Here is a 13413-nt window from a genome sequence, read left to right on the forward strand (position 1 = left end):
TCAATCTCTGCAATTAGTATGTGCTACCTTTATAGCAGGGAGAAGGGTAAAAAAAGATTTTATGATGACCCCATCAAATTGGTAGTATAATACTGACAATTCAAATCTTATTTTAGTCTCTCTTATTTATCTCATTAGACTGTTACATCTCAGCTTTATCCTACATCATCATGTAAGACCTCACAGTTGTGGTTCTTTAAGATCATTCCACATACAAATCCCTCTCTGTATATTTCCTATGTAGTGGGTAATTGGTTGGTAGGTTACTACTATCTCTAAGCCTAGTTTGCCAGTAAGAAACTCTAAGGATGAAGTAATAAGGTACCTTGTCCTAAGCCACACAAAAAGGCAGTTAAGATCATGCTTTTTCCATTGAGAAGCTAGGTAAGAAAGTTGAGTATTCTAAAGCAGGGCATGTGAACATTACCCCACTTTTAACAATTCACAAAGTGTACATTAAGGGCATACATTAAGTAATGTAATAGGTAGTTGAAGTCTCTGTGAAGGCTGTAGGGCAGACTTAATAGAAACTGTGTGGTTTTTCCATTGCAACATTTCTCTTCTTTGGGGTCACACTTTATAGTGAGGGTGAATATGTAGCAGCTCTAAATGCAGCCTCATAGGCTTTTCCCTTATGAAATTTCTGTTCAGGGGACATGATGTAACTCACCCATATAACAGGCCATGTTCACCTATATATATATTTTTAATTTTACCCTATGCCTCTGTACTTCAGCATTCCACCTCACTCTGGAAATTTTGACTTGTCCAGGGATACAACATTTTTAATAGAAGTTGGCCCGAACCAGAAGAGAATCATAAATCACAGCAGTATGACTTCAGTTCACAAATGGGAAAACACAAAAGTTGGAACTAGAATTTAAGCTTTCTAGGGCCTCCATCACTCCTCTCCACTGGTACTTCCAAAATGTGTACACAGAGTACTATTCTGGGAGTGTTAACAGTCGTGCTGCACAGAGCAGAGGTCAGGGGTCAAAAAAGGCTGAGGATGACCTCATTTGCGTTCCCATACTTGGATACTAATGCATATTAATATATTGAAGAATCTTTGAAATAAGATAGATACTAAACCAGAAATGATGTGGGAATGATAGGTATAAATCAGGACTAGTCTAGGCAAATCAGAATATATTTTCACCCCTGCTAAAATATAGGATGGACGTGGAGTAGTCTGGGGAGAATTACTAACACATATCTGGACAAATTGGGTGGGTTTGTTTGCTTTAAGGGAGCGGAGTTTAGCACTTGCAGCAGCTTCTGCCCCAGTTAGATAAGTGTTATTCAAATATAAGACATACATTATTATGGTAACCTGAGCTCTACCCACAAAGCCTCATGAATTCCAATACAATGCTTAGAGACCAGTACCACTGGTGAGCTACTTAGTTTGCTTTTCTAAAGTTAGAGAGGCAGCATTGCATAGCGATTAAGAGGAGACTCTGAATCAAGACTGCCTAGATCTAAATCCTGGCACTCCTTATTAACCTTGGGCAAGTGCCTCAGGTTTCCACCTCTGAAAAACATTAAAACAGTACCCATCTCATAAGATTGATACAAGAATTAAATGTCAGTGTATGTAGAGCATTTAGAACAGTGTCTTGCACAAAGTAAAGACTACGTAAATTATTATAATTATTATTAGTTTATTCCAGGAACAGAGAATTTACATAGCACTGCTTGCAAATGTATCAGGTGTGCTCATCCAATAAACACAACAGTTCTATTAACACCCAAAATGCCACTGCTGGCATTCATGGCTCTTTAACTCCAACTACAAAAGGTGACCAGAAAAGGTTACATTGAAATTACTCATAGTTTGAAAACTGCCCTCAAATACAGGAGTCCCCCTGCCTTATCTGAGAGGGTGTAGTCTAAGGTTCCCAATGGATGCCTGAAACCTCAAATAGTACTGAACCCTATATATACTATGTGTTCCTATACACACCTTTTCACTTAAAGGCTTCTTTTTGTCATATTCAAATTGCCAGCACTACTTTTGCGGTTTGGGGCCATTATTAAATAAAGTAAAGGTGACTTGAACACAAGCACTGCAATACCTAGACAGTGAATCTAATCATGAAGGACAACTGCTAAGTGACTATTGGGTGGATGGAAAATGCAGTGTGGATACACAGGACAAAGGGACAGTTCCTGTCCTGGGAAGGACAGAGCAAGATTTCATAGCACTACTCAGAACGGCACACAATTTAAAGCCTGAATTATTTATTTTTGGAATTTTCCATTTAATATTTTTGGACCAGAGCTGACCCTAGGTAACTGAAACTTCAGAAATGAAACCATGGACAAGGAGGGACTACTGTATGTACATGTTTCAACATTTAAAACAAACTAGAAAGGAAGAAGGGTGGAGCTCTAATACTCAAGACTAAAGTTGAGGTCCTGGTGCTTAAACTGACTTATCTAATTTCTTTCCTTAAGCTAAAATTAAATAGGATAAGCGAAAAAGTGCCTTATTGCAGGACAGACAGCATGCAGATAGCTATTCTTCCTGCAAAGTTGTCCTCTGAGAGCTGCATGATCTCTGCTGCATTATTGTATCTTAAAGATAAGACAGGTCCCGCAGCAGCCTGATATTTGGCACCAAAGGCCCCCTCCACTGCCACTGCAGCCAGGCTCCGCGGAAGCCTTCACTCAAGGGGCCGGACTCCTGTAACTCTGGGTGCTTTGTCCTGATGAGGGCTGGTGACTCCTAAGGACGCCGTCCTATGTACATTTTTAGAAATTAGTAAATGTACTATTACTAACCCAGAGGAGTCAAAATTTTGAAAAACAACACTCAAGATTTAGTTCTGCTAACGTGCAACTGATGACACAAATCTTGTAGCATTTAAGCTCCCCACAGAAAGGAGGTGAAACATTTTTCTTCAGTCATGTATTTTGGAGATGATCTTATTGGTGTTAGTATTTTATCTTCTTTCAGAGTTTTAGGAACCATAGAGTAACTCAAGTTCAGAGCTTTGCCATCTTATTCCAGATTTTCTAACTTAAAAGTTTTCTGTGGAAACTGGCAACATATTTTGTAAGCAAAGTCTGGATCCATTGCTAGGAACTTCTTCAGCTATGAAAAAAAACAAAACAAAAAAAAAACAAAAAAAAGAAAAAACCTTATTGGAAGGTAGATGAAGCTGTAGCAGTTTCCACTGGAAATGGCAAAATTAAAGGTGGAAATAGATTCCCTCATTCCCCATTCCAGTTCAGAATGACAAAATTTCTGATGGAGAGAACCAACTCAGAAGAATTTATTTTCAGAAATATTTGTTTTGTCAAATCTTCTGGAGAGAGAGAAGGCATCTTAAAGAGCCTGAGAGATAGAAGACGTAGATCATGCCCAGTTTCTTGCTGGATATGAGAGTATAAAAGCAAAAAGGACAAGATGGTAGCTAGGAAAAACAAAACCGGAGAGGTTTTGCTAGTGTAAAACCTGATGAATGACCACAGCCTGCAAAAGACTAAGTGGTCCGGTGCTCTCACACCTGGACCCGGGACTGCATGGCCAGAAAAGGCCATGAGACGGACGACTGAGACTGCCCAAGCTTCTCTGAACAGCCTCTCCAGAGTAACCAGAGGCCCTGCTTTAGGCACCACAAACTTGCCCTTGGGTTTCCACTCTTCCTGCCACCTATCCCTGAATTCTTCATTTGTACACTAGATCCTAGTCTTTTCTCCACAGTTTCCTTTCTCAGTGAAAACTGTGACTACTTGCTAGGTTATAGCTCTTAAGATAGTCTTGTTTTGAAACTTTCACGTCTTTACAAAGGAGGTGAAACTTGAGCTGAATTTGGGAGGAAAGGGTAAGATTTTGATAGGAAAGCAGAAATGACAAGGATAAAGGGAGAGGTGGCATACTGAACAGTTAGAGTAAATGAGATACATTTACAGACAGTACGACTGTTTGCAGGTTTGGACTAATTGATTATAAGCCCTTATCCTTTGGTCATGGCATAGCTGTAGTAATTATTTTGAAAAGTGTACAGAAGCAGTAAAGGATGGAACATGACCACAGTTCCTCCCATCCACTCCTTTCCCCTCTTCTCCCCTCCACTGCCCTGTGTTCTGTTTTGCTGGCTTGGCCTTAGGACCTTGACTAAAGTTCACTCTTCACAGAGCCCTGTTCTTTGGAATGTGAGAGTTGTGTTCTTTCTCAGTGATGCTGGTGGGAGTCCCTTAATGAGCTGGGAACATGGTTCTTAAAGAGTAGTTCCCAGCCCTGCCACTCCTGGCCAAATAAAACATTCTGACTCCGAGGGATGAGTAATTTTAGCAATACACTTTAGACTGTTGAAGTACAGCTGTGTCTCCAGCATTCGTTCTCAGTGAGTATAGTTAGATTTCTCAGAGAACAGCTGCCCACCTCTAGAAATATAGAATGCCCCCCCAATAAGTGAAACTGAACTAAATTAAAGAAGGATTTTTAAAAACTGGGTCATAACATAATAATAAAAGGAACAATTCAATCAACAGAAAGCTTAAACAATTCTCATTTTACATGCACCTAATATACCTTAATGCTTATTACATCAGAAAATGGAAAACTTAGTGGACTAAATACCCAACTTCAAAGATTATAAAATCAATAAAGTAAACCTAAAGAAAGTAAAAAACATGAATTAGTGTAATAGAAATCAAAGATGTAACACAAAGTATCTGTAAACAGAGAACCTGTTTTTTCTTAAAGTTTTCTCCAAGGTTGAACAAGAAAGAAAATTCAATTTTAAAAATGGGAGAAAAGAAAGGGAGACATAGCTACACGTAATGATCTGTTGGGGAACGCCCCGCCTGGCGTCAAGAACTGCAGCCTTGCCGACAGGCAAGAGGACCCAAGGCTGGAGCTAATCAAGGAGGCCTTGGGAGAGCAGGCCACTGAGGAGACAAAACCTGTCCCCCTGGCAGGGGCACAGCCCCTGCCCCCCTGGCGTCCCCCTGCTTGACCCTGTGATGGTCACTTGTTGATGACTGGCAAGTTCTCTCAAGAGGAGAGACAACCTAAGCCAGACATCAGCCATTATGGGCAACAGACAAGGACTTGGGGGGCACCAAGAAAGGGCAAAAAGGCCCGCACACCTCAGCTTGGCTTGGACACGGCCAGAGTCCTCATTCTCCCTGAAAGAAGTCTCCTTATCGCTAAAGAACTTACATGCACAACCCATGAACGTGAACTAAGGAGGGGCATTGCTGGAGGGAAGGGGCATACCAGGCAGAGGGGGGCAGAGGGAGAAGTACTAGGACAACTGTAATAACATAATAAATAAAAAATATTTTTTTGAAAATACTCTGCTTGTTTTACTGACAGATTTTACCAAATTGCACAGAACAGATTAATCTCAACTATATGTGCTATTTCAGAGGATAGAAAGCAAGGAGATATTTCCCAATTCTAATATAACCTCAAAACTTAAACTAGAAAAATAGTACTAGAAAGGAAAACTATATCATCCTCACTTTTGAACATTGATGAAAAATAGTCTAAATAAAATGTTCACCCCCCCCAAAAAAATTATTAAAAAGGAAATATGCAATGACCAATGGGATTTATCCTAGGAAAAACAACCTATTTTTATAATTCATCACATTAACAGAGTATAGGAAAAACCCTGTATGATCATCTCAATAAATGTAAAAACAAAAATCATTGCATTAAATTTAACATATAGGTATGATTTAAAGGAAAAAAATGAATATCTTAGCAAACAAGGAATAAAAGGAAACATCATTACACCTGGATAAAGAAGATGTGGTACATACAGGGTGAGGCAAAAGTAGGTTTATGGTTCTTCATATGGAAATTAATACAATAATTAATAAATAATAATACAAGAGTAAGCTGTTTTGCACACTAACAACAATAAATCTAGTTTTGCCCCATCCTGCATATACAATGGAATATTACTTGGCCATAAAAAATGAAATCTTACCATTTGCGACATGTATGGACCAAGAGGGTTTTATGTTAAGGGAAATAAGTCAGACAGAGAAAGACAAATACCACATGGTTTCACTTATTTGTGGAATCTAACACGTAAAATAAATGAACAAACAAAACAAAAACAGACTCATAGATACAGAGAAAAAAACTGATGGTTGCCAGATGGGAGGGAATTTGGGAAGGCTGGGTAAAATGTGAAGGGATTAAGTATAAATAGGCAGTTACAAAATAGTCACGGGAATGTAAAGTACAGCATAGGGAATATAGTCAATAATATTGTAATAATTATGTATGGTGCCGGGATCACTTCATAAGTTCTATAAATGTCTAACCATTGTGATGTACACGTGAATCTAATGTAATATTGAATGTCAACTATAATTGAAAAAAATCAAAATTAAAATAAAAAAGGAAATGTTGCTAAGCTGTAAGAGGTATCTTTTTCATGGAAGATTGTGGACTCTAGTATACTTGGGATTCAAATCCTACCCCTGCCAGTTATTAGTTGCATTATTTTGTGCATTACAAATTGTTTATGAAAATTAGCTCCTATTATTTTTTAAGTCAGGTTTGTTAATGAGTAATTTACATATAGTAAAATTAACCCTTTTCCGTGTACAGTTTTATAAATGTTGATTAATGCATACAGTTGTGCAGCCACCACAACAGTTCAGAGAACACTCCATCACCAACCCACCAGAGAGCTCCCACCTCCAGTGCTCAGAGGCTATCGATCTGTTTTTTGCCCTTACAGTTTTAAATAAACTAGAGTGTTAAACAAATGGAATCACACATTATGTGGCCTCGAATCAATCTTCTTTTGCCTAGCATTAGGCTTTTTAAACTTATTCATGTTGTTGTGGGTTTTAGTAATTTGTTTTGTTGAGAAACCGTGAAAACAAATAGGGAGGGTTTAGCAGGTTGCTCGCCAGGGCAGATCTAGGTCTTTGTGAATCTTGAAGCTTATACGATTAGGGGGACCCTCTCTTAGAAAAAGAATATAAAATTACTGATAGAAAATTCGGTGTGAGAGAAGCCATGTTACATAAGTAATCACAACTGTATTGTTAAAAACACAGGAATTCTGAAAATTTTTATTTTACTCACCTCATCAAATAAAAAATGAAAAATACGGCTTCTTTAAAACTATGTAAAATGCACCACTAGTCTATTTCTACAGGAAAGACCTTCCATTTTGAATAGACAAAATGGGAATGTAATTCTCTGCTTAGTTTCACATTTTCGATGACTGGAAGAATTTTTCACTGACTAGTTTCTGGTTCTCTGCATGCCAAACCTGGCTTCTCTTCCACTTCCCACATAGTTCTAGGAATGAGCGCTACAGGCACATTTCTTCATGATCCACAACATCTGGCCCCTCTCACTTTGTAGCAGGGTGTCTGGTTAGCACAGGGTAGAAGGATTACTTATTCCTTGAAGCAGTCGTACCCTACGACAGCTAGCAAGAATTTAACTATAAACTATATGATTGTGAACCACATAATATCCCATTACACTCACACTAAATGTATGTTCAACCAACTTCCTCTAATGGTATCCCCAAAAGGCTCACGCCCACTCCTACGCCACTCACTAGGAGAATTCTGACTGGAAATAGACAGTGGTCTTAACATTTTGTGGTTTAAATACCTTTCTTTTGCAAACTTTTAAAGAAAATTTGACTCTATGATCTATTGCCAGGGCTCCTCCCAGAGCCTAGAAAGGGTTCCTGCAAGCGAGTACTTGGAACCTTAAGGAAATTGGACTTCTGATATTTCTCAAAAAGAGGACAAGACATGGATTGAGGGAAAGGAACCTTTCAGACTGGTCCTTTTGCCATATATTTTGCCATATATTTTAAAAGAACAGTGTAGTTGAGTCCTCTCTTGGAAGAATTGAACAAATTTTTATCTTTTTAAATTTGTTTTGAAGTAGGCTCAGCAATTTGGAGACTAGGTGGCACCGTCTGGGTGGCCCCATTGCATGGGCTGTGTCAGCCGCTGGGACTGACTGGTACGGGTCCGGTGTAGCCTCCTCAAACGCCAGCGCTCTAGGGCACCCCTGGGGCAGGACCCAGGCCGGGCAGGTGGGGTCTCCATACTTTTCTTTCAGGATTCTCTTAATGGAAATCACAGAACTAGCAACCGTATTTCAGAAAAGCACTTTACTCTTTTGGAACTAAAAGACAACGAATATATTCAACCTATGGTGATATGAAATGATGTCATTTTATATATTAAAAGGTTTCAGATGAAATAATTTTTTGGAACAAGAAGTAACTCAGATTTAGAGCATTTGATTAGCAAGGTATTTTAAATATTTCCCATGGGTTTTCATTGTGTAAGAGTCATACACTTTTAAAAATATACTATTTTCAGCTAGATTGCTTAAATACAGACTGTGTACGATTCAGTTTTCAGACTCTGGGCAGTGGAGAAATACAGAATTCAAATTTTTTTTAAAGAACACTACTTGATTTTTAAATATTTATGGGTTTGATACGGACAGTTATCTATTTGTATTTCATCCTTTTTGTCTTAAAGTTTTTCTAAAGCTAATAAAGGTAGAGAAGCTTTAAGTAAGGGGTTTAATGTTTTACGCAGAGAATACATATTACTTTTATAATAGAAATATAAATAAAGCATTAGAGTGGAGTGCTTTTTACTTGTAATCAACACTGGGTTAAGTACCTGAGGTACTCACAGGTAACCCTCAAACTGTTTACAGTTGAGGTGGAGAAAAAGTCTATCATTTATGCAAAACCAGCACACACTGTGAGGAAGGATAAAATTATATGCTGATTTATAAGGTATGGTAATTACATACAAGTACAGAGGCAAAAGGAAAAAGGGCTATGCAGTTCTAGCAAAGGCTTACCTGAATGATTCCAGATGAAGACGGGTTGGAGGGTGTTAAGAGAAAGGGGATACCATGAACAGAAGCCAATATAAGAAATTTCACGGGACTGAAGGTGGTCATTTCTGGGGAAGGATATTCCCCAAGTAGGACTGCCAGATATAACAAGTAAAAACACGCAACAGCCCATTAAATTTGAATTTCAGATAAACAGTAATTTAGATATTCCCCATGCAATATTTGAGACTTACCTATACTAAAAAATCATTCAGTGTTTATATAAAATTCAAATGTAATGGGGAATCCTATATTTTATCTCACCCTAGCCCTCAGGGGGGTTTTTTGGTTTCTTTTGAGGGGGGTGGTTTTTTTGGTTTTTTGGGGGTTTTTTTTGAAGACTCTGCGCGGCCTTTACTGCAGTTCCCCGAACCCAGCTGCCCCCCAGTCTGAGTCAGGACGGCAGCAGGGTGGTGCTGTAGTCCGGTCCGCAGCCAACCACACACTTAGCTTTTCCAGCATAATAATTCGGGGCTTCCTGAAGAAGAAGATGGATTTCCTTTAGAGATTTTTTTTCAATTAAACTTTTTATTTTGAAATCATTGTAGATTCACATGCAGTTGTTAAAAACAATACAGAGAGGTCACATGTCCCCTTTCCGAGATTCCCTCAGTGATAACAACTTGCCAAACTGTAGGACAATATCAAAACAAGGATGTGGACATGGATACAGTTAGGATACAGAACATTTCCATTCCAGCAAGAATCTTTCTTGTTCCTCTTCTATAGTCACACCCACTTCCCTCCCTACCCCACCCCCTTAACTCATTGTAACCCCTATTCTGTTCTCCATTTCTATAATTTTGTCATTTTAGTAATGTTATATTTGAGGGGGGACCCAAAACAGAATTATCTTCTGGAGGGTGGACCCCTTGTATTACAGACTTCTGCCATTAGGTGAGTGTTCTAGGATCCCCTCTGTATTAGTGTGCCAGCTCGTGGTGTTGTGAGAGGCTGCATTTAGCTTCAGTGAATTTTTTTTGAAGACTCTTTCAACACATTTGCCCATTTCACGATGGGGGGTTTACAAGTGCATCTGCCTACACCACACTGAGTGTTCAGCCGTTTTTGACCAAAAACGGCATGAACTCCATGTCCCACCCTCCCTGTTCTCACCTCCAATCTCATCCTCAGCAACTGTTTTTTTGTTTCTCCGGGTGAAAAAAAGTCCTCAAAGGGAAACGTTTTGCTGTTGTGGAAGAGGTGAAACAAAAAACAGCAGAAGCACTAAAAGGCATCCAAATCAATGAATTCAAACACTGTTTTGAGCAGTGGTAAAAATGTCTCAATTGGTGTATTGCATCAGATGGAGAGTGCTTGGAAGGTGACTTAAGTTTAAACATGTAAGAAAAAAGTATACACCTTTTTTTAATAAATAAATTCTGGCTTTTTGGGGTTCCCCTCTCACAGATGAAATCTCACAGTATGTAACTTACTGTGATTGGGTTTTTTTTGCGCTCAGCCTAATTCTCTGGAGATTAATTTCTGTGTGTATCAGTAGTTCATTTCTTTTTATTGTTGATTCATAGTCCATGGTATGGATGTACCATAGTTTTCTTAACCATTCACCCATTGAAGGACATCTGGGTTGTTACCAGTTTTTTGGCTATTGTAAATAATAAATAAAGCTATACAGGATATTGTATAAATATGTTTTCATTTCTCTGGGATAAATGCCCAAGGAGTACAATTGCTGTGTTATATAGTAGTTGCAGGTTTAGTTTGTTTTTAAGAAACTGCTAAAATATTTTCCATTTGTGTAAACGAAGTGGCTCTGCCATTTTACATTTCCACTGCAATGTTTGAGTAATCCAGGCTCTCTGCACCAACGCTTACCAGCTTTTGGTGTTCGTGCTCTTTTTTTTTTAATGTCAGCCATTTATAGGTTTGTACTAATATCTCATAGTTTTAATTTGCATTTTCCTAGTGCTTAATGATCTGGAACATATTTTAATGTACTTATTTTCCATGGTATACCTACCTCAGTGAAATATCTGTTCATGTCTTTTGCCATTTCCTAATTTCATTGTCTGGTTTTTTAGTTTGAATCTTGAGAATTTTTTATGCTGTCTAGATACCAGCCTGTCCTTTGTTGTATATGTAGTTTGTAACTATTTTTCCCATCCTGTATCTTGTTTTTTCACCCTCTTAACAGGATCTTTGCAGAGCAAAAGTTTCCAATTTGGCAAAAATCTAACATTAATTATTCCTTTTACTGACTGTACTTTTAGTGTCAAAATTAAGAAGTCTTAATTCTAGCCCCAGCTGGTGTGGCTCAGTGGATTGAGTGCCAGCCTGCAAACCAAATAGTTGACAGTTTGATTCCCAGTCAGGACACATGCCAGGGACACATGGTTGCAGGCCAGGTCCCCAGTGGGGGGCGCACCAGAGGCAACCACACATTGATGTTTCTCTCCCTCTCTTTCTCCCTTCCTTCCCCTCTCTCTGAAAATAAATAAAATAAAAAATCTAAAATATTAAAAAGATGTCTTAACTCTAGATCCTAAAAGAATGTATATTTTTTCCCATCATTTTGCTTTCGACTTGCCTATCTAGTTATATTAGAGATAAGTTTTCACCAATATATAGTTAGGTTATTTCTTTTGACCCATTTTATCAATCTCTGTCTGTAAATTGATGTGTTTAAACCATTTACATTATAATTTTAGATATGTTGGGGGTTTAAATCTGTCATTTATTTTGTTTTTTTAATTTGTTTGCTGTGTTTTGTTTTTCTATTTTCTCTTTCCTGGTTTCCTATGGGTTACTTGAACGTAATTAGAATTCTGTTTTGTTTTATATTTATGTTTTTTTAGTATATCTCTTTGTATAGCTTTTTTAGTGGTTGCTAAAACTAGTGTGGATGTGACCTTGCTAACAATGGGCAGCATGGAAAGGCCTGGCTCTCTGATAGGACTCCTCTAATACTGTCCTAGTGGGGAGGGAGAGGTGAACTTCACTACTGCCAGGAGGAGGCAGACGTCCAGGCTCACCCTGTGCTCTCCATTTATAGTACAGTAGCAGTGGGGAATGAGAGGAGGGAACACGGGCTTGAAACCGCTCTTTAGGGTTGCACGTCCCTTCAGAGGTTCAATCCCACCAGGTGGGAGTTGTGGATGAAGAGTTGGGGTGCCTCATTACAACCTTACAAGGGTGAAAATCTAGCTCCCCACTCAGCCTTTGCTAGAGGGGAGTAGACCATAGCTTTTCCGTGGTATCAGCTGGATTCAGTGATTACCGACAAAGTTTTCAGCCTTGCTAGGCTACCCCTTTCCTGGTGATTGTTTTAAATAGAGAAGACATTTTCAGGGACCTATATTGGTCTGGTCCCAGATTGGCATTTTCAAGTTACTGCTTCCTCAGCTCCAAATCTTGAAATAATGAGACCAAAAAAGAGAACCCAAGGAGCTTGTTCATGTGTTGTTTATTGGGACCCAAAGTTCCTAGCGGGCCTGCCTTCTTCTCTCCACCTTTCAGAGACTTCCTGTTTTGTTTTATATATTGAGTTGGCCAAAAAGTTCATGTGGTTTTTTTAATGTAAGGTGGCTCTAGTAGTGCTTAGTTGTCTCTACCTTCATTCAAAACAGTTGTGTTAGATTATGTTGTGATGGCTGTCATATAAGAGTTCATTTTTTAAAAATATATCAAAATCGGTGAATTTTTGTGTAGCCATTTTAATATTGAAGGTGGACGAAAATAAGCAACATTTTCCACATATTATGCTTTATTGTTTCAAGAAAGGTAAAAACGCAATTGAAATGGAAAAAAAGATTTGTGCAGTGTATGGAGAGGTTGTTGATCAAACGTGTCAACAGTAGTTTGCAAAGTTTCGTGCTGGAGGTTTATTGCTGGATGATGCTCACAATCGGGTAGACCAGTTGAAGTTGATAGCAATCAAATCAAGATATTAATTGAGAACAATCAACATTATACCACGTGGGAGATAGTCAACATACTCAAAATATCCAAATCAATAAAATTATTGGTGAAAATGAGAAATGTGTCTAATTTTACAGGAAAAAAGATACAGATTTTTTGGCCAACCCATATAATGCCCAGAATTTTTAGCTGTACTTAGCAGGAAGAATAGGGGAAAATATGATTACTAACACTATCTCCCCAAAAGGAGAAATTCTGTAAGTACTTTTTAATGTGAACTTAAATCACTCATTGAAAACTCCCTGTTAACCCTCTACCTGCTACTACTCCACTGGGGAGAGTTCTTTCTTTTTCATGCTACACAGTTGAAAGTATATGTATTAATCAGGGTTCTCCAGAAAAACAGAACCCAGAGGAGACAGATATCTATATATCTATCTGTATCTATATATTATTATAGATATATATAGATATAAACTAAGGAATTAGTTCATGTAGTTGTGGAGGCTGACAGGTCCTAAAATCTTCAGGGTGAATTGGCAAGCTGGCGACCCAGGAGAGCGGATGGTGAAGTTCCAGTCTGAGGTCTGGTCTGACATACTCCAGATCAAGGAAGAGCCCATGTTTCAGTTCAAGTCCAAAAGCAGGAAATATTC

At 38.5% G+C, this 13413-nt stretch overlaps 1 protein-coding gene across 5 annotated transcripts in view; it reads left to right on the forward strand.

The window, feature by feature from the left end:
• Positions 1-13413, forward strand: part of CMSS1 (cms1 ribosomal small subunit homolog) — a 370489-nt gene that overhangs the window by 313128 nt on the left and 43948 nt on the right. The window lies entirely within an intron of this gene.

The sequence above is a fragment of the Pteronotus mesoamericanus genome, unplaced genomic scaffold, assembly GCF_021234165.1.
Source record: "Pteronotus mesoamericanus isolate MK-2021 breed Mesoamerican mustached bat unplaced genomic scaffold, CSHL_Meso_final contig_42, whole genome shotgun sequence".
Lineage (NCBI taxonomy): Eukaryota > Metazoa > Chordata > Mammalia > Chiroptera > Mormoopidae > Pteronotus > Pteronotus mesoamericanus.